The sequence below is a fragment of the Xenopus laevis genome, chromosome 5S (genome assembly GCF_017654675.1).
Source record: "Xenopus laevis strain J_2021 chromosome 5S, Xenopus_laevis_v10.1, whole genome shotgun sequence".
NCBI classification, from domain to species: domain Eukaryota; kingdom Metazoa; phylum Chordata; class Amphibia; order Anura; family Pipidae; genus Xenopus; species Xenopus laevis.
Window position 1 is genome coordinate 130,859,623 of NC_054380.1, and position 20,432 is coordinate 130,880,054.

Sequence of the window (20,432 nt, forward strand, 5' to 3'; positions counted from 1 at the left end):
AGGGAGAGATGGTGCCTATAGTAACAGTGGATAATAGTCTCTGGGAAGGGAGTGTGACTGTGGGATAGCAGGTATAGTAGGGAGAGAAGGTGCCTATAGTAACAGTGGGTAATAGTCTCTGGGAAGGGAGTGTGACTGTGAGATAGCAGGTATAGTAGGGAGAGATGGTGTCTATAGTATCAGTGGGATAATAGTCTCTGGGAAGGGAGTGTGACTGTGGGATAGCAGGTATAGTAGGGAGAGATGGTGCCTATAGTAACAGTGGGATAATAGTCTCTGGGAAGGGAGTGTGACTGTGGGATAGCAGGTATAGTAGGGAGAGATGGTGTCTATAGTAACAGTGGGATAATAGTCTCTGGGAAAGGAGTGTGACTGTGGGATAGCAGGTATAGTAGGGAGAGATGGTGTCTATAGTAACAGTGGATAATAGTCTCTGGGAAGGGAGTGTGACTGTGGGATAGCAGGTATAGTAGGGAGAGATGGTTCCTATAGTAACAGTGGGATAATAGTCTCTGGGAAGGGACTGTGACTGTGGGATAGCAGGTATAGTAGGGAGAGATGGTGATAGCAGTATAACAGGGTGAACTGCAAGTGATAAGAGTGAGATTTCAATGCTCCTTATAAATCCAAGCTCCACCATTGCTCAAGGGATTTACTCACTACCTTATCTGTGGGCAGGGGAAAGGCTAGTATTGGAAATAGACTGGTTATCTGCTACCTTTTTTTAATAATAAAATAAAATGTAATTCTAAGCTTCGTATTTTCCAGTATGCATGAATTACATCTTACATCAGCCTTGTAAACCATGAAAGGCATTGTGGGTACTGGAATTTAGGCAGGCGGGGAGATGGCTTCTGCTACATTGCTTCAGAGTCAGAACCAGCAGTGCAGACGGAGAAGCAAAAACTGCTTTTGGCTGCACATGCATCTATAAACAACATAAAACCATTGAAAAACAACATACATTGGAAAGTTGCTTAGAATGATAATTTATTTCATTATGCAACAAAAAAAATTCCTTTTTCAGCTCTTTCAGTGATTTTGCTTGTTTGGAACTATGCAACCTGACCTTAGCAACGGAACCCTCATTTATATACATTCATGACACATATTCATTGGATTCCAAGTTACATATAAATGTAATAACCTCTGAGAACAGTATCTGTTTCTTTCTCTTCTGACTTTCGAAACAATGTAGAAGTTCTCCTCCTCCTCCTTCTGCTGCATTGTTTCAGGAGTATGAACCAGCAGTGTAGTGACTATAAATACTGATGAGCAAATCTGTCCTGTTTCGGTTCTACAAAGAATTCGCAAAACTGCAAAAAAACTTGCTAAACGGTGAAAAAATTTGAAAAACATATTGAAGACAATAGGCGTCAAAATTTTTGGTAGGTGTGACAATTTTTTATGCGGCCGACTATTGTATTAAAATCAATGGCCATTATTTTTGTCTCTGCAACTTTTTTGTCTTGGCGAATAGAGCAAATTGCCGTTTTTTCTTGTAGCGACTTTTTTGTCCTAATGACTTTTTTGTCCCGATTACTTTTTTTTGTCTGAAATGCATTAAAGCAAACTGCCGTTTTTTCTTGTGGTGACTTTTTTGTCTCTGCAACCCTTTTGTCCCAATTACTTTTTTTGTCTGTAATGCATTAAAGTAAATTGATGTTTTTTTCTTTTTGGCAACTTTTTTGTCTCTGCAACTTTTTTGTCCCACAGACTTTTTTATCACAACAACTTTTTTGTCCCAACGACTTTTTTGTCTTGTTGACTTTTTGTCATGGCGACTTTTTTTGTCTTGGCGACTTTTTTGTCTTGGCGACTTTTTTGTCTCAACAACAGTTTTTGTTCAAAATGCATTAAAGTAAATTGCCGTTTTTTTCTTATGGCGGCTTTTTTGTCTCTGTGACAATTTTGTCTTGGCGACTTTTTTGGAGAAATTTTTCGCTGTAGGTTTTTGTAGCAGTTTGTAGATGGTAAAGTGCAGAATTTTGCTACGAATCCATGCCTGGCGAAAACATTCGCTCATCACTAACTATAAACAGCCAGGCAGGAACTGATTTCAATACCAGTTTCATTTACAAATCATTTTAAAACCACTAAACATTTGTAATGAATGTATTTTGGAAACTTGTTAGCATGTATGTTTGTGACATCACTTGGGCATCTTTGGAGACACAGATCTTTACTGCTAAAGGGCTGTGGTTGCTTTGGGCTGGTACAGAAGCACAAAACATCATGTACAACATTTCTAGCTACTTCTTTAGTTAAGCTTTCCTTGTCCTTTAAACATGGCTAGGACCCCTCCCCTCCAGGAGGATTTTGGCTACCGGCCATATGTTCCATACAGAGCAGCCAATGCAGAGCTGTATTTAGAGTGGGACTCACTGATCAGCAGATGTAGGAAGAGAGGGAATACAGTAGGTATGTGGCACATTATACTTATCACCTAATTATTGTGGGAGGAGTAGTAAACCCTCAGGTTCCTGGATTATGTCTCATAGTCTAATATCTAATCATTTAGGGGGAAGGAGGCCTCCTGGACCAATATCTGCTTTGGGGTGCTGTCAGATATCAGAACATGGGGGCCACATTAGGCTCGGTGGTGACCTACACAAATGAATGAATCCTAAAATAATCCCTATAGAAAGTAGAATTGCCTCAACTGTGGCCCTTCCGCTGGAGTAGTGCTTGCAGGGCCGTATTTACCATATAGGCACTTGAGGGCCTGTGCCTAGGGGGTGGTTAATTTTTATGTTCATTTTTGTATGTGATAGCTAATTCTAAGCAACTTTTCAACTTGCCTTAATTTTTTATAGTTTTAAAATGATTTACTTTCTTCTTCACACTCTTTCCAGCTCTTCAACAGGGTTTACTGACCCCTATCTAAAAAGCAAATGCTTTCTATTCAGGCCACTCTCCTATTTATACTCCAGTCTCTTTTTCAAAACAATGCATGGTTGCTAGGGGAAAGATAAATAACTGAAAAACCACAAATAATAAAATATGAAACCCAATGCAAATTGTCTCAAAATATCTCTACATAATACTAAAAGTTAATTCAAATGTCAACAACTCCTTTAAGAGAGGCAGTCCTTGGATCCCTATATGGTAAATACATTTTTTGCAAAAAACAACAAAATTCCCCTACTGCTGGATATATTCTCACAAAATCCAGTGGCAGAGGTGAGGGAGCAGTAGGTATCAGGTGCGGGCAGAAGTGACGTCACAAGCATACATGCTAATTTTTTTTAAGGGGGGCAGCCCTTGGATCCCTATCTGGTCAATACATTTTTTGCAAAAAAACCCCAAAACACAACAAAATTCCCCTGCTGCTGGATATATTCTCACAAAATCCAATGGCCGAGGTGAAGGGGACAGTGAGTTTCAGTTGTGGGCAGAAGTGACATGACAAGCATGCATGCTGCTTTTTTAAAGGGAGGCAGTCCTTGGACCCCTATATGGTAAAAATTTTTGCAAAAAACAACAAAATTCCCCTGCTGGGGATATATTCTCACGAAATCCAGTGGCAGAGTTGAAGGGGGCAGTGAGTATCAGGTGCAGGCAGAAGTGACGTCACAAGCATACATGCTAATTTTTTTTTAAGGGAGGCAACCCTTGGATCCCTATATGGTTAATACATTTTTTGCAAAAAAAAAAAAAAAACACAACAGAATTCCCCTGCTGCTGGATATATTCTCACAAAATCTGGTGGCAGAGGTGAGGGGGGCAGTGGGTATCAGGTGCTGGCAGAAGTGATGTCACAAGTATACGTGCTAATTTTTTTTTAAGGGAGGCAACCCTTGGATCCCTATATGGTTAATACATTTTTTGCAAAAAAAAAAAAAAAAAAACACAACAGAATTCCCCTGCTGCTGGATATATTCTCACAAAATCTGGTGGCAGAGGTGAGGGGGGCAGTGGGTATCAGGTGCTGGCAGAAGTGATGTCACAAGTATACGTGCTAATTTTTTTTAAGGGGGGCAGCCCTTGGATCCCTATATGGTAAATAAATGTTTTGCAAAAAAAAAACAAAGTGACGTCACAGGCATGCAGGCTACACTGTGACATCACTTCCCCTGAAGTCACTTCTCTTAAACAGAATTCAGCCCTGACTCTGACTTGCATTGTTATAAATTTTGCAGTTGCCAACTTCTTGCCTTGTTGTTACCATCTTCTACTTTTATACCCACCATGCCTTACTGCTCTTTGCTCCTATTTGCAGCCTCTAAAGCCAGTTCTGCTTAGTGCTATGTGTATATCAGTGCATCCAGGTGTGTGTGTGTGTGTGTGTATATATATATATATATATATATATATATATATATATATATATATATATATATATATATATATATATATATATATATATATATACTGTATATGGCCATGTGGACATTGTTCTTGTATATAGCATAACTTGGATACCCTTGGATCTATAGCAGAGAGCCTGTTACCATCAGTTTTTTATTTAGCTGCAACCTCTCTATAGAGGGACATCAACCTATAAAGTCCTGAAAATCTCTGTGCCATAGTAAGTTATGGAATTATCTGGTGTCAGGATCTGATATGTTCAACATATATCTGCCCCCTAGAGGTGCAGAGGTTGGCAGCAGGTACAAGTAAGCCAGCCCCACTTTCTGTCCCAAAATAAATGGGAAATCAACTTATATTTCATAATGTCTGTAACTAAATAAGCATTTACTTTCATCCATTGTTCTAGTATATGTAAGTGTTTGCCCAGTGCTGTGGTCACATAACCCAAAGCAACCGACCAGCTTTGACAGCTTTAATACAGTGCAGCAAAAATGAAAGAAAACATTGGGTTTTTATTGGTTACTGGACTCAGGCCTACTTACTGCCCATTAAAACTACATTTTAGATCACGTAACAGTTGCACAGTTTAGGGGCGACGCATAACTTCAGCACAACAGCAATAAAATGATGGGGAAATTAGGCCTCAAAAGCAATGAACTCTGATAGTATTAAACGGGTTGTTCACCTTTAAATGAACTTTAAGTGATATTCTGAGATAATTTGCCATTGGTTTTCATTTTCTTATTTTTGTTTTTCTTAGTTATTTAGCTTTTTATTCAGCAGGTCTCCAGATTGTAATTTCACCATTCTGCTTGCTAGGGTCCAAATTCCCCTAGCAACCATGCATTGATTTGAACAACAGACTGGAATATGAATAGGAGAGGCCTGAATAGAAAGATGAGTAATAAAAAAGTAGCAATAACAATATATGTGTAGCCTTACAGAGCATTTGTTTTCTTAGATGGGGTCAGTGACCCCCATGTTAAAGCCAAAAGAGTTAGAAGAATGAGACAAATAATTTAAAAACTACAAATGTTACTTAGAAGTAGCCATTCTATAACATACCAGAGTAGAGGCACATGGTCAGATTCAGGGAGATTAGACGCCCGGCGACAAATCTCCTCTTCTTTGGGGCGACTAATCTCCCCGAACTGGCTGCCGGTGGGATGGCAATCGGTGCGGCTCATTTTGCGAAGTCGCCCAAAGTTGCTTCACGAGGAAACTTTGGAAAACAGAGCTCTCCGAGTGCCATTCCACCGGTGATTTACATTCTAGCAGTCGGGAGGCTGTTCGGGGAGATTAGTCGCCCGAATAAGAGGAGATTTATCACTGAGCGTGTGTCTTTGCCCTTCAAGGACCAATAACATAAAAATGTTTCTTTTAAAATCTCGTAACCATTGGTAAGGCATGGAAAACACCTTCTCTTGACTTACAACTTGTTAAATCTAGAGTGGATAATTATATGGTGATGGAGAGACTCACTATGGAGCTAGTGGTGAAATGGATCATTTTCATAAGATCTGGGACCTATGGATCCAACATAGAGGGATTGCAGTGTAATATTTATGTCCTAATAAAAGCTGAGGCGAAACCTTTGTCAGTTTTCTTAGAAGAAAAGACCCAAAATCCCAGTATTATTCTGCATGTGTTACACTTATATTGTCATTACCCCTATTTATACAAATTTACTGAGACTGGTTGTTACTTTTGTTGAGATACTTTATTGTTTTTTCTTTTTTTCTTTTCTTTTATTCTCTTTTCTTTCTTTCTTTTCTAACTATTCTGTTTCTTGATTCCCTTTTTTTCAAGACACGGGAAATTCTTACCTTCGCAGATATGACAAAGTAATGATAATATGTTATAATAGCAATGTGGTGTATATCTCCGATAATATTGTGCATTGTAAGAAGTTGTTACCCCACCAAATCTTATTCCTCTTTTGCTTTCTGTATACTTATGAAAACGAAATAAAAATTATTTTAAAAAAAATAAATCATTTTTTTCTTTTTAACGAAAAAAAACACCAAGGCAGTTTTAACTTTTAAATCGCAAAGCTTTTATTAAGAAATGACTTACCAATTCTCTGCATGTGCTCCTCTTCAGAAACGGCGCTGGATTTCTCCTCCCTGGCTATCTCCTATAGAAGGCACGGAAGAGAAATCTACATGACGACTGGCCAAATCCATGGATATTATTCTCGTTATCTTCTTTTTTTAAAATGTCTGGGGAATTGAGAGAGGTGAGAGGAGGAACTCATGCTTTTATTGCCTGATTACATGTCTGAACGCGGGGGAACTGGTTGGCTAATTACTAGCTACTGTAAATACCATTAAAGGTCACATGCACTGGCGTCAGAGGGATTTTGTGTTTTGGGCAGATGATTGGGGCAAGTAGCAGTATTTTTCCAACAGGTCTGGGTATTATCATTATCTACGGGCTTTAGTTCCAAGACGTCACCCTGTGTAGTTACTAGTGATCTGACTAAGGACAAACAAGAACTGATTTTACTCTACTAATAGTAAGTGTGACCATATGGTGTGTAGGAAGGAACGTTATAGATTAGGACTCCTGAAACAATATTGCAGAAAATATTGCAGAAGGCTGATTTCTTCTGCAACCCGGTGACAACAGTCTCATCAATCAAAAGGCAGTTTTTGGGTGGAGCATCCCAACTCATGCACATTTATATGTTTTGGTCATTTTTCTCTGTTGAGCATGCAGCATCCCGGATGATGGATCCAACATGGTGACACAAAATGACCCCAGGCCAGTGTGATTTTTTTTGGAACAGGCACCAGCCAACAAAGTTGTCCAACTGGGGGTGCCCAGCATACTGCAACCTCCTCTTATTTTAATATCATTTAGGGAAAGCAGTAAACAGTTCTCTAATGCTTCATTGTCGGCAGTGGCCTAACTAGAGTGTGCCGGGCCCCCCTGCAAAAAAATCTTCAGAGGGGCCCCGCGCACTCTGATCCCCATCCTCCCACCCACTTTACATCCCGCCTCCACCCTGCCCATGCCCCGCCTCCACCCACCCACTTCATGGCCCAACTCCACCCACTCCTTGCTTCCTCTATAGTTTTACTTCTGATTGTCAGCCTTACATCCCCATCACTGATGCCCCAACTTAGACTGGGAGTCAATATCATAAGGAGCCAATGACTCTACCAGTATCTTTTTGGATGGTGACGAAAAGAAGATTAAAAGCATGGAGGGTATACAAAGTGTAGGAACAGGAGTGCTCCTGTCATGAGGCAAGATGAGAACCTAAAAACTAGTTGGCCTCTGGAAACTATAAGAGCCAAAATTCGAAATATTAAACTAAATAAATTTGGTTCTTTTTTGGTAGAGATCACAATTGTGATTGGGATTTGGCCCCCGATCTGCTCCAACATTGAAAAAGGGTCGCAGAATTGCTCCTGTGTAGGGATGAGTGAATTTTTTTTGCCGGGTTTCACTGCGGAAATGACGCCCATAGACTTTAGTGGGAGAAAAAAGATGTCGCACGTCAAAAAAGTTTGCTGCTCATAGGGGCAAATTCACTAACCTCCGAATATTCGCCAGCGACGGCTTTGCTCACATTGCAACACTTTGCCAGACGTAGATTCACCAGGACAACGCTAATTCATTAAAATCTGAAGTTGCGTCCAGGGCACCGAACGCTGGCGAAGTTGCTCAAGCGTTGGCTAATTTGCATATGGAGGGAAGTTAAAGTTAAATGATGTATATGTTGCAGCAAATACATTACATTACACAAGCCCAGGGAACCTTAATAAAATAAAATAAAGTTGTTATATTGCCCTACACATGAGCCCAGTGTATAGTTTATGTGCCATATGTTAGGAAATGTAGGGGGGAATCCGGGTACCCCAGAAAAAATGTACAAATTTTTGCAGCCTATCACCCTGAAAAATGAAAAGTCGCCAGCGTTTTTCGGGACTTGGAAAAATTTTCAACTATTTTTTGAGGAACTCCTATATAATCTATTGCACTTCGTCTGGTCTGAGGTGGCGAAGGAAAGTCTGGTGCAAGAGGTAACGTTCAGTAAAATCGGAATCTTAGTGAATTTACAAAGTAACGCTCTTTCACCAGATCGAAACTTCGCCTGGCGAGTGCGAAGCAGCGCTAGAGTCTATCTCCTTCTCTAGCGAAGTTATGCCAGTGACCGTAAATTGCCGAAGTACCAAAATGACGTCACGCTGGCGAATTTTCGCCAGCGTTAGTCACTTCGCCCTTTAGTAAATTTACCCCATAGACTTGCATTTTTGCATTTTCACGGGGCGAATTTTTGGTGAAGCAAATCGGGTTAAATTCACCCATCCAGTCCTGTGTATGGAGATAGTGGGGTTGGTGGAAACAAAAGCCACGGTTACTGTACCACCAGGAGGCCCACTGTAAGGCAATGGCACCTATTCGGCAGTATACTCATTCATACAAATACTTGCAGGCAATTTACATGCAAGTCAGTAAGGGCATTTCCTGGAGCCCATTGGACCTAAGCCGTGGGCTCTTTTATTACTGATTTTATTTCATTCTTCAATAAAATCCCAATTTCAAATGGACCTCTTCCTACAATGTGCATAAGTTTACTGCCTTTGATTCATTTTCCACATCCTACAGAATTCCCTGCAAACTGATTGTGGATGAGAAATGCTGGCACAGTCAGTCTTTGTCTTCCCAAGTCAGATAATAGGCGTTGTGTGTTCTTGTGCTCTATCTCATCTATCCGGCACAAGCAGAAATCCACCCACCACTTTCCCAACACTGGAGCAGCGCCGCATGCATTTCCCCCTGGGGCTCGCTCTGCATTGTAAGGAACAGTCTCAGTTATCTGGGAGGATCCTGCCTGTTCTACACTCATACGTTGATCTGCACATCAGCCCTATATTTAAAGGAGAACTAAACCCTAAATAAGAATAGGGCTAATAATGCCATATTTTATATAGTGAACTTATTGCACGAGGCTAAAGTTTCAGCTTGTCAATAGCAGCAATGATCCAGGACTTCAAACTTGTCACAGGGGGTCACCATCTTGGAAAGTGTCTGTGACACACATGCTCAGTGGGCTCTGATTGGCTGTTGAGAAGCTAAGCTTAGGGCTCGTCACTAATTATCCAGCAGAAAATGAGCTTCCCTGGCTGTAATATAAGCTGATGCTACAGGTTTGCTGATTATTAAATTCTGATGCTAATTGCACTGGTTTCTGTGCTGCCATGTAGTAATTATGTGTATTAATTACTAATCAGCCTTATATTGTGACATTTCTATTCTATGTGTACTGTATATTGTGAGTGGGTCCCTAAGCTCAGTAAGTGACAGCAGCACAGAGCATGTGCAGTAAATCAACAGAAAAGAAGATGGGGAGCTACTGGGGCATCTTTGGAGACACAGATCGTTACTGCTAAAGGACTGTGGTTGCCTTGGGCTGGTACAGAAGCACAAAACATCATGTACAACATTTCTAGCTACTTCTTTAGTTAAGCTTTAGTTCTCCTTTAAAAGCTATGCATTTAGTTTGGGTAAATTCAGCATTATTTGAGGCCCTCTCTTTTCTAAGCCCAGTCCTACACGACAGTAGGATCATCAGCACTAGTGATGGGCGAATTTGCACCGTTTCACTTCGCCGAAAAATTTACGAATTTCCCACAAAATGGCGAAAAATTTGTGCTGGCATCTCGTTTTTGATGCCAGCAAATGTTCGCGCCCGTTTCGTGAATTTATTCGCCAGCAGCGAGTCGCGCAAATTCGTTGTGAATTCGCGCCTGTTGAATAAATTCGCCCATCACTAATCAGCACATCATTAAAATCATATTCCCCTGCCATACTTCGCCCATGTGTGAAGTGTTCTACATCCAGTAGTGCAATGATACAGATGGTTCCTGTCAAAGAGACTGCTGAGAATATGATGTTGGGCAGAGCAAATATGCCTCATTGTAATGATAGGGGTTTAAACATCTGTAGCAATTCTGCCCATACAACTCTAATTTCATGCTGTGTTTCCTTCAATATACCTCCAGTCTAATCAGGCTTCTAAGGAATAAGCCTGGGAGTTGGCTCTAATGAATAATGATTGCCAAGCCAAGAGCAGTTCTTGGCTGGAGGTATACTGATGGAAAAACCGCATTAAATTAAAGTTCCATGGGCGGAACTGCTTAAAAGCTCATGGGAAAACGTTTTTTTTTTTTTACAAAATGCATTAGTTAAAGAGGACCCGTCACCCAAAAAAATTATTCCAAATCCTATTTTATCATGTTAGTCAAGCAAAATGAACTTTAATTACACCGTATAAATTATTTGAATCTTGTTTCCTTCTGTCTGGGAATTCATAATTATAACAAGCAGGCAGGAGCCATATTGTGGACACTGTTATTAAGACAAGCCTTGTATCATTTTGTTTGTGCACCAGAATGGGGGACCTGATGTCCATCCCCATGTCCTGGTTACACAATTAAATGGTGAAGAGAACGGGGGGAATGTGGGGAGAGCAGTGACATGTAGGAAGTGCTGAATGGAAAGTGAAAGTAATTGCCTAAGGCATAGAGGAGGGGGCAGACAATATTTGATTGACAGCTGAGATGTTTAAATGATCTTACAACAGCTATGAATGCTTTAATATAAAAAAGAATTAGGATTTCATGTTTAATTTGAAAAGGACTTTTATTATGCAGATTTTTGTGTCTGGGTGACAGGTTCACTTTAATAGCACTCTTCCAGCATAATCCTGCATTGAAATGCATTTTTTTTATATTTCACTTTGAAATGTGACATGGGATTAGACATGTGTTTAGTTTCCCAGGTGCCCCCAGCCATGTGACTTCTCATGTGCTCTGATAAGCTTCAGTCATTCTTTACTGCTGCACTGCAAGTTGGAGTGATATCAGCCCCTTCTCCCCTGTAGCTGAACAACTGATGGGAAGGTAATCAATTAACAGAATCCTGACACCGGATTTGGTTCGGCATTTGGCCTTTTCAGCAGGATTCGGATTCGGCCGAATCCTTCTGTACGGCCGAACCGAATCCGAATCTTAACTTGCATATGCGGGGACGGAAATAGCCGAAAATATAAAATGTTTTCCCCTTCCTCTCATGGGCCCCAACCAACCCAGACCTGCTTCCCCGGTTGACCAGCTGCTGCATCGCTGCACTTTTTTGAGCATGAGCACGGCAGGTGGTCGGGCCCCCAAGGCTCCAGTCCGACCCTTACTGAGGCCCACCTCCACCTCAGGCCCTTAGGAACATCCACCTCTTGCTAGAGTGAAGTGCAGAACTAACCATGTGCTCCCTCCCTTGATATAAATATGGACAGGAGTTGTTCACACTACCCGTGGGCCAATTGGGGAAACCTGCACCCCAGAGGGCATAGGCAACACATTAGAACTGCACTTTCTGAGCAGTAGGGGAAGTTAACCCTACATTAAATAACTCCCTAATGAGCAACACAGTGGGTTTGACAAAAGTTTTTACTGTTCTTTCACATTGGAATGTTGAGGTGTAGGATACGATTCCTTTGGACGTGCGGAAGAAGAGAAAGAAGAGAGCGTTATACCTTCATCAACATGCTTTTATTGGTTTCATATACCTTCATCAACGTTGGCTTCCATTTTGTTTCAGGAAGAGGCGCAAGACACTTGTTCTTTGCTTCAGAAGCCCTGATGTGTTTTGTCATATAATAGGACAATACTGTGGAAAGTAGGCTAGTGGCCAGTAAAATGGCCAATAGTTCCATCCTGCTGACAGCTGGTATGACTTTAACACTCGTTGCAGACACATGTACTTGGCTCCTTGTCTTTTCCGAACAGCTGCAATGGCTCTGGCATTCCCCACTTGATCCCATAGGGAGTAACACTTGCCTGCTGGCCCCTTCCCCTGTCTGTGGCTAATTCAGCCTCTCTGCCGCACTTTTTCCCTTTATCTGCTGCCTCCTGTCTCTCCCAGGCACCTCCTGGCAACTTTAGGATTCCATGTGTTTGTTCATTTTTATAGCCCAGCTGAGAATATATATAATGTTTTACTCACGCAATCTGCTGTAACAGCACAGGGAGAGGAAAACATGTGTTTAATTCCGTTTACATTTGGCAGAGGGTTATTAGCATTTAAAGGGGACATTTATAGAACAGAAAATGGCAATGTAGTATTCTTCATCATACAATTATTACCAGTGTCGGACTATGGGGGCAGGGACCCACAGGTGCTCCCCCACCCCTGAGCCCTCCACCCCAGCCATGAGATCCACCTGGCCCTGCAACCCCCCTGCCCCCGCTTCCCCAGTGTGTATCCAGGGCTGCCATCAGGGGGGCACAGGGGGTACTGTTGTACCAGGCCGGACCTAAAGGGGGGGCCGGCTGTGCTGCACTTTTCGAAATAGCCTGGCCCCCTTGACAGTGCCAAAACCATGCCGAAGTCACGAACAGCCGAAGTCCTGAAACCACGAAAAGACCCAAAGCCATGAATGGAGCCAAGTTGAAGTCCTGAAGCAGCAAAAGGACCCAAAGTCATGGAAGGAGCCAAGTGGATGTCCCAAAGCTGCGAAAAGACCCGAAGCCATGAAAGAAGCCAAGTTGATGTCCCGAAACTGCAAAATGACCTGAAGCCATGAAAGGAGTCAAAGCTGAAGTCCCGAAACTGCGAAAAGACCCGAAGCCACGAAAGAAGCCAAGTTGAAATCCCGAATCGAAAAAAGACCCAAAGCCATGACCCAAAGCTGAAGTTGAAGTCCCGAAGCCGCGAAAAGTCCAGAAGTTACGAAAAGAGCTGAAGTCCTGAAGCCGTGAGTTCAGTTCTACTGAACACAAATGTGTTTTTCTTTTAATTTTATTAAACACCTGGCCACCAATATATTATTTTTTTTAAAAAAATATTCTCTGGGGGGGCCCCCAATGTTTCTTTTAACTTATGGGGGCCCCTGACCACCAATGATTTTTTTTAAAAGCATTTATAGCTCCCTGGTGCCAATGTTTTTTTTAACTTGTAGGGGGGCCCTGACCACCAATGTTTTTTTAAAAAACTTTTATGGGGGGCCCTGACTTCACAGTTTTTTTTAACTTATAAGGGGGCCCTGACCATCAATTGCTTTTTACAACTTGTGTGTGGGGGGTTACCGTTTTTCACGCTGATGTGTGTGGTCTTTTAACTGTGGTGTGGGCAGGTTCTTGGGGGCCGGTTGTTGTATCGGGCCCTGTGATTTCTAATGGCGGCCCTGCGTGTATCTGGTCACGTGCCTGTTTTTTACTGTTTGCTGCTGGTGGGAGGTTGAAGGACAACACAGCAGGAGCAGGTCTGGGTTGACGTGGCCCACCGGGTTTTTCCCTGGCCCAGTCTGACCCCGGTTATTACACTGCAACATCTGTCTGTTTGGTTGATTGGTTGGATCCACTAAAGCAGAGGATGATTCATAGTTGATGCCGCCCCTGGAATGCCAGGTATCCACTTAGCTAATAACAAGGTTACATATAATATTGGTGTATCAGTCATTCAGCCCTACTTCCAACAATATTGAGGGCATCAGATAAGTTTCAACCTCAACCCTGAATTCCCATCCCACCAAGTGTTTGGGTAATATCTAGGCAAAAGGCAAATATTCAATGTAAATCTCACCTTAACTGGCCTTTAGGATGAGCCCCCACTGCCACTGCTCCAATATCACCTGGGGGGCAGCCACGATGTTTTGGAACCACTGCCCAAAAGGGTCGGCCTATGCTTGGTCCCCTTGAAAGGGTCAGCTCATGGAGTTATCACTAAGTGGTTGGTTTAAAAATTGATGAGCTGCGGTCTATTATCAACCTAATGACTATGAAACCGCACTTCAGACAGAGAAGTAAATACTATGGAAACAGTAACCCAGGTTTAATTATTAAGGAAGCAGATTGTCAACAAGTAGAGTCTTGGTTAGACATTACAGTAGTTAACTGCATAAACAGATGGGCCGCAGGTAAGAATTTTATTATCCTGAGACACGAGTGCTGTGCCCCTTGAAGGATGTGCCTCATACTCTACGAGTGTATTGATTCATGGCTGCGGATAACTCACTGCTTCTCCAGTAATGGTGTTTAGGAGCCATAAGTAAGGAGGCCAAGTGGTTGGACCTTGGATATTTTTATTATGAAGTTAAACACTTAAAATAATCAATGTTTTTTACTTAAAGTCTGTCTCTGCACTTTCTATTGCCAGTGGTAACCTTTAACTGCAGAGTTGTTGAATATTTAAGGCTCTTACATATGTTACAGCGATTTGCAAATTAATTATGGAACGTTCCTCAACTAATGATATTTTAGTTGTTCTAAAACAAAAGAAACACAGTAAAAACACCATAGTTATATAGTGCTTTATAGCTGCTGCAGGTTGCTCTACTTTTCCGTATATCCACATCCATATCTTTATATTTTGTGTAACTATTTCTGTATTCACCCATTTCTTGCACGATATGCATTATATTTATTTCTTAGAAGAGGAAACATAGGAAATTTCCTATGAAAAATATAATTTTTTTTTAGAAAATACTACTCCACTTCACATGTACTTTTATTTATGTTCATGTTCATTTTTGGTACTCATATTCATATTAATATAGTTTTATACATTCATATATTTATATACTTATATTTAAATATTGTTCAGCCATACAATGGAATACATATATGATTGTTCTACTATTTCTGTATTTATATTGTATTATAAAGGTTTACTTAACATATTTTGTATTAACTCTCTCAACATTCTTCTCTAATTTTATGGTACATTGAGATGTTTTTCGATCTTTTGTATTTTTGTATTGATGTATCTTTGTGCCTCTATGATATATATACTACTTTGTTACAGAGTACGTGATTCCTTTAAATTGTAAATAGATCTTGTGTGTGTTCCCCTCCCCCTTATTCTGATTGGTCTTTGGGCCTTTAAATATTGACCCATGTGTGTAATTGTTCAAGCCTATGAATGCCTGAAGAGACATGGGTTATTGAAAGTAGGCAGGGTATACAGGGTATAGGTTGGAGCTGAGCTGAACTGAGTGTGTCTGGGCTGTGGCCTATATTGGAAGGTATACATTAGTGATGTAGGAGACCAGGATGAACTTGAGTCAATGAGATACTGTACCATGTGCAGCAAGTCAGTGGGGTTAATTTCTTAAAGTTGGGCAAATTTTCCACAGAGAAGTTCCCCATAACAGCCAGAGAGCGTTCTCACTGCGGCAGACTGAAAGCTGTTTGCTGGTTGGTTACTATGGGCCTGCGCTGGGGCAAATTTTACTCATTGTTAGCAAATGTGCTACACTGAATCCATCACTTTTCTCCTTCTCCAACCTCAAACAGCGAACTCTGTCCAGGTAACGTCTCCATCTCTGCAGTCCATAATGAACACTGCTGCCAGGCTTATACACCTCAGCAACTGCTCCTCCTCTGTCAATCCCTATACTGGCTTCTGCTACCTTTCAGAATAAAGTTCAGATTAATGACCATGACCTTCAAAGCACTTCATAACTCTGCCCCTCCTTACATCTCTGAACTCTACTCTAGAAACTAACTCAGCCATTTACTATGCTCCTCTACTGACCTGCTTCTTAACTCTTCTCTCATGGAATTCTCCTCTGGAATTCTCTCCCATAGTCTTTCCGACTTTCTCCCAACCTTTCAGAAGATCTCTTAAAACACACTTATTTAGAGAAGCCTAACCAGTGGCAGAACTACCGGGGGAGCAGGGGGTGCAATTGGGCCAGGGTCCGCACCCCCTCAGGGCCCCCTGGCAGCTCGTGCACTACCAATTTCTGGCTGCATCAGCCGATTTCGGTTCAAAATCTGGTACGGAGGGGGGTGGGGGCCCGGCGGCACGTCCCGCACCAGGGCCCGCCCCCCTCCAGTTACGTTACTGAGCCTACCCTCACTCTGTTTAGCTACCAAATACAAAACCATATGTTACTTATTTCTGATCTTGCCAACTCCTTATTCCCTTCCACTGTAGATTGTAAGCTCTTTTGCACAGGGCCTCCTCACCTGTTGTACCAGTACTGTTTGTTATGTATATAACTCTGTATGTTCTGTGTATATAATTCATGTTATTTCTTGTATAAACACACTTATTTTACAGGTCCCAAGCATTCTGGATAACAGGTCCCATACCTGTATATGTTTTCAGCTCCTTATATTTCTATAAGGCAAATCAAAAGAACCATAAAACACAGATGATTTCAATTTATTTCTGGCTAAAATTTCAGTGTTTTCCTATTCTCTTTAACTAAATCAAAACAATTGTGTACATTTCCAAGGATCTTTGACTTTCTTAGCGCTCGCAATTAAATGGGGTCCCAGTCACCAGCCTGGAATTCATTTCCTTAATTGCTCTGATATAATCCGAGTATAACGCCCACAAATCCCTGATTCTAACTAAAGGTTGCACAGAAACCAAAAATAGTAATTGTGACGTCCATAAATAGCTTGAAAACCCCACACTAAATAAAAGATTTATTAACCTTATGTGCCCTATATATAGGAGTGCTGACACTGGAGACATTAAAAATTGACTTTTCTGGGTTTTCTACATTTTTATTCTTCCTGGAAAATGCAGTACATGCAGTAATGTCAAAGAGACAATAAAATGATAATCCTATTCTCTGCTGGTGACATGTATAATATTCTGCACTAGGAATAACTTTCAATCAACATTCAGTAACATCTCCAAGTGCCAGAAACAACTGCATGTCTCATTTACATCCATAGAGACTCTTGAGTGCTGCACAATGCAGTCCCACTGTATAATCAGGGGTCCCCAACCTTTGTTACCCTTGAGCCACATTCAAAAATAAAAAGAGTTGGGGAGCAACACAGTTGTGCAAAAACCTCCTGGCGAGCCAATTAAGGTCTGTGATTGGCTATTTGGTAGCCCCTTTGTGGACTGGCAGCCTACAGGAGGCTCTCTTTTGCAGGACTCTTGGTTTTTATTAGGGATGCTCCGAATCCACTATTTTGGATTCAGCCGAACCCCCGACTCCTTTGCAAAAGATTTGGCCAAATACCGAACCGAATCCGAAGGGGAAAACATTTTTTTACTTCCTTGTTCTCTGACAAAAAGTCAAGCAATTTCCCTCTACACCCCTAATTTGCATATGCAAATTAGGATTCAGATTCTGTTCGGCTGGGCAGAAGGATTCGGCCGAATCCAAATCCTGCTGAAAAAGGCCGAATCCCGAACCGAATCCTGGATTCGGTGCTTCCCTAGTTTTTATGCAACCAAAACTTGCCTCTAAGCCAGGAATTCAAAAATAAGCTCCTGCCTTGAGGCCACTGGGAGCAACATCCAAGGGGTTGGGGAGCAACATGTTACTCACAAGCTACTGGTTGGGGATCACTAAATTATATCATTGATTGTGCAGATTCTTAACCCCTGTTATCTATAGTGAGTACCCATTATCCCTTTTAATTCAGTGAAACTGACTTCTGCAATAATCTATAGACATATAATTCTATAGAGGACCTTGGTCCTTATACAGATTACAGACTGACTTTGGTTTTAGTGGAAAATAATCTCTTATTTATCGGCCCCAGTTTCAGAGATGGATTAATTCTATTTTGGACAGACCGTGTCCTCCCACCCCAGTCCTACTCCTGCAACACCCTTGTTTTACCCACACCCCACCCCACTCGCCCTACAACCACTTCACACCCTCAATCTACCCACACTAAACCCCTCATCCAATGGCACTGGACCCCTAGAGAATTATGGATCTCATTCTGTATAGCCTTTATGGGGATACACCACTGGTTTCAAACCTTAATGTAATAAACTTGATGAACTCTTGCAGTATCATCACAATGCAGAAAACATGAGAAAAAATTGGTGGCCAGGGCCCCCCCCCCTGCACATTATAAGAAAATTGGTGGCCAGGGCCCCTTAAACGTCCATGCCTTCCCAAAGTCAGCAGCTCTCAGAAAGATGGGGGACTCGGCTAATCAAGTAAGCGTGTCGTGGCCGCCCTTACCCTCGGGCCCCCTACAACTCTCCCCCCTGTCCCCCCCTGATGGCTGCCCTGACAGATAATATTGTACAAAACGAATTTTCATACAATATTCGGTGTGTGTATATGGTGGGAAAAGAGCTGACCGATATTGACAGAAGTCTTGTATATCAGTTGGCTCGTCCATCGAGCTGGATGGAAAATTTTGATTGGGTGTCTTTGAAGGCACTTGAACATCGGCCATTGTTAGTGCTGAATCGTCAGATAAAGGTAGAATTCTATTGTTTCTATTCTATCTGTATACCTGACGATTCAGCTCTACACGTGTGTATTGAAACAAACGATCTTTCTTGGAAAGAACTTTTCCAAGAAATATCGTACTTGTTACGTCTATGGCCACCTTAAGCAAGAGAGAGAAGAGAAGGTTAGAAAGGCAAAAGAGGAGAGATGAAAGGGGAGAGAGACAGACAGAAGGGAAAAGAAGGAGGGAGAGCGGATCTGCTGCATAGGAACTGGCTTTTATTTGTTATTCTAGATCATTTTTGTCCTGCTGATACTTTGTTCTGAGGAAATTGTAAAGTTTTGTCGAAACAGCGGCAGGTCAGATGTCATGCACTGCATCCATAAACCTGAACCAATGATAATAATTACATCTGCAGAACAGAAACGTTCTTAGGAACAATGGACTTGAGTCAGTAAGAAATGTTTCCAGCTAAAGCAGATGTGACCCTTCAAGGTACTTTTTATGGCCACGGTGGAATTTTTATACACTTTGTGCCCCTGAAAATGTAGTATATTGGATATCTGGTCCACTATGGGAAAGAAGATGGGCAGCATTACCCAAACTAATAATCTTTCTTTGATGAAAGGGCAGCTAAAGAATCACTGATGGTAACGTGCAGGTTCTTAGATACCCCCAGAAGTTCTTGTTCCTTACTCCCTACTCCAGTCTGACAGTCTTCTTCTTCAAAAACAATATTAGACCTGTGTGGATCAAATAGAGTACACCTTCAGCTGACCCACAGATACATGAACTGCTCCCAGATCCACAATACCCACAACTGAATTTCTCCCTGCTTGGTCCCACTACCCAGTCCAACCTACAACTGATTTATCTACAACCTTGATTGTCCTCAAATTATAGGAAGTGACATCATGAACCCAGAAGTGGCATCATTAGAGGATTGGGGAAGACAGCAAGAGTTAAAAAAGACTACTTTGATATGCAAGACTTGCAAATCGCACGCATTTTTTGTGGGTAACTCACAGGTACCCTCTGCAAGATGTCTGTGCAGATTCTCTAGGATAAGTTACAACCACATTCATCAGGGCAATTCTTAATTAAAACACTAAATCATAAATTAGAGAGGATACATATCGCATATTATTGGGTAACAATAATACACTGTATATACATCAGTATATACATCAGAGATGTACAACTCCTCAGCTGTTGTAAAACTGCAACTTTGTACATTCAGCAAACAGCTAAGTTGTATTACTGTTTCCAGACTCCCAACTCTTTCCAGTTATAATGGAAACGTCTTCATATGTTTTGTATGATAAACATGTTTTCATACGATTAACTCAACAGTGTATGACACCCAACTGCTGAATGAAGAAAGAATGAAGAGAAACAGATGCTGAGAGAGGAATAGTGAAGATAAACTTGATTATTTCAGAAATGATGCAGAATATTTAATTCATTTTATTCAGAAAGTTTTTATTTTACTATGGTGAAGCGTACATTCAATTTTCATTTTCGAGATAGTTCCCCTTTTAAAAAAAGGGAATGATGTCATAAAAGGTTACCGATATGAGCCATGAATAGGCTTGGAGCTATTAAAATTCATTGGAATGCTGCCTCTGGGTTTCCATCTGGGTACATAGTCCATTAATTGCTTAGCATCACTTTAATTGTAAAACAAGCTGAAGACCAGTCACTATGTGTGTCATTAGCTTTAGCTGTAGCGTTAAACTAGAGAACAGCAATTAACTAAGTACCGGCTCATTATCTTAAAACAATAGGCCCACTGTAAAGTGAATATTGGTTAAGGGTAAGGGCACACCTGGCAATTCGGGGAGATTTAGTCGCCTGGCGACTAATCGGCTCTTCTTTGGGGTGACTAATCTCTCCCAAGGGCTTACCCTGTTTTGCGCCTGCTATAATGAAGAG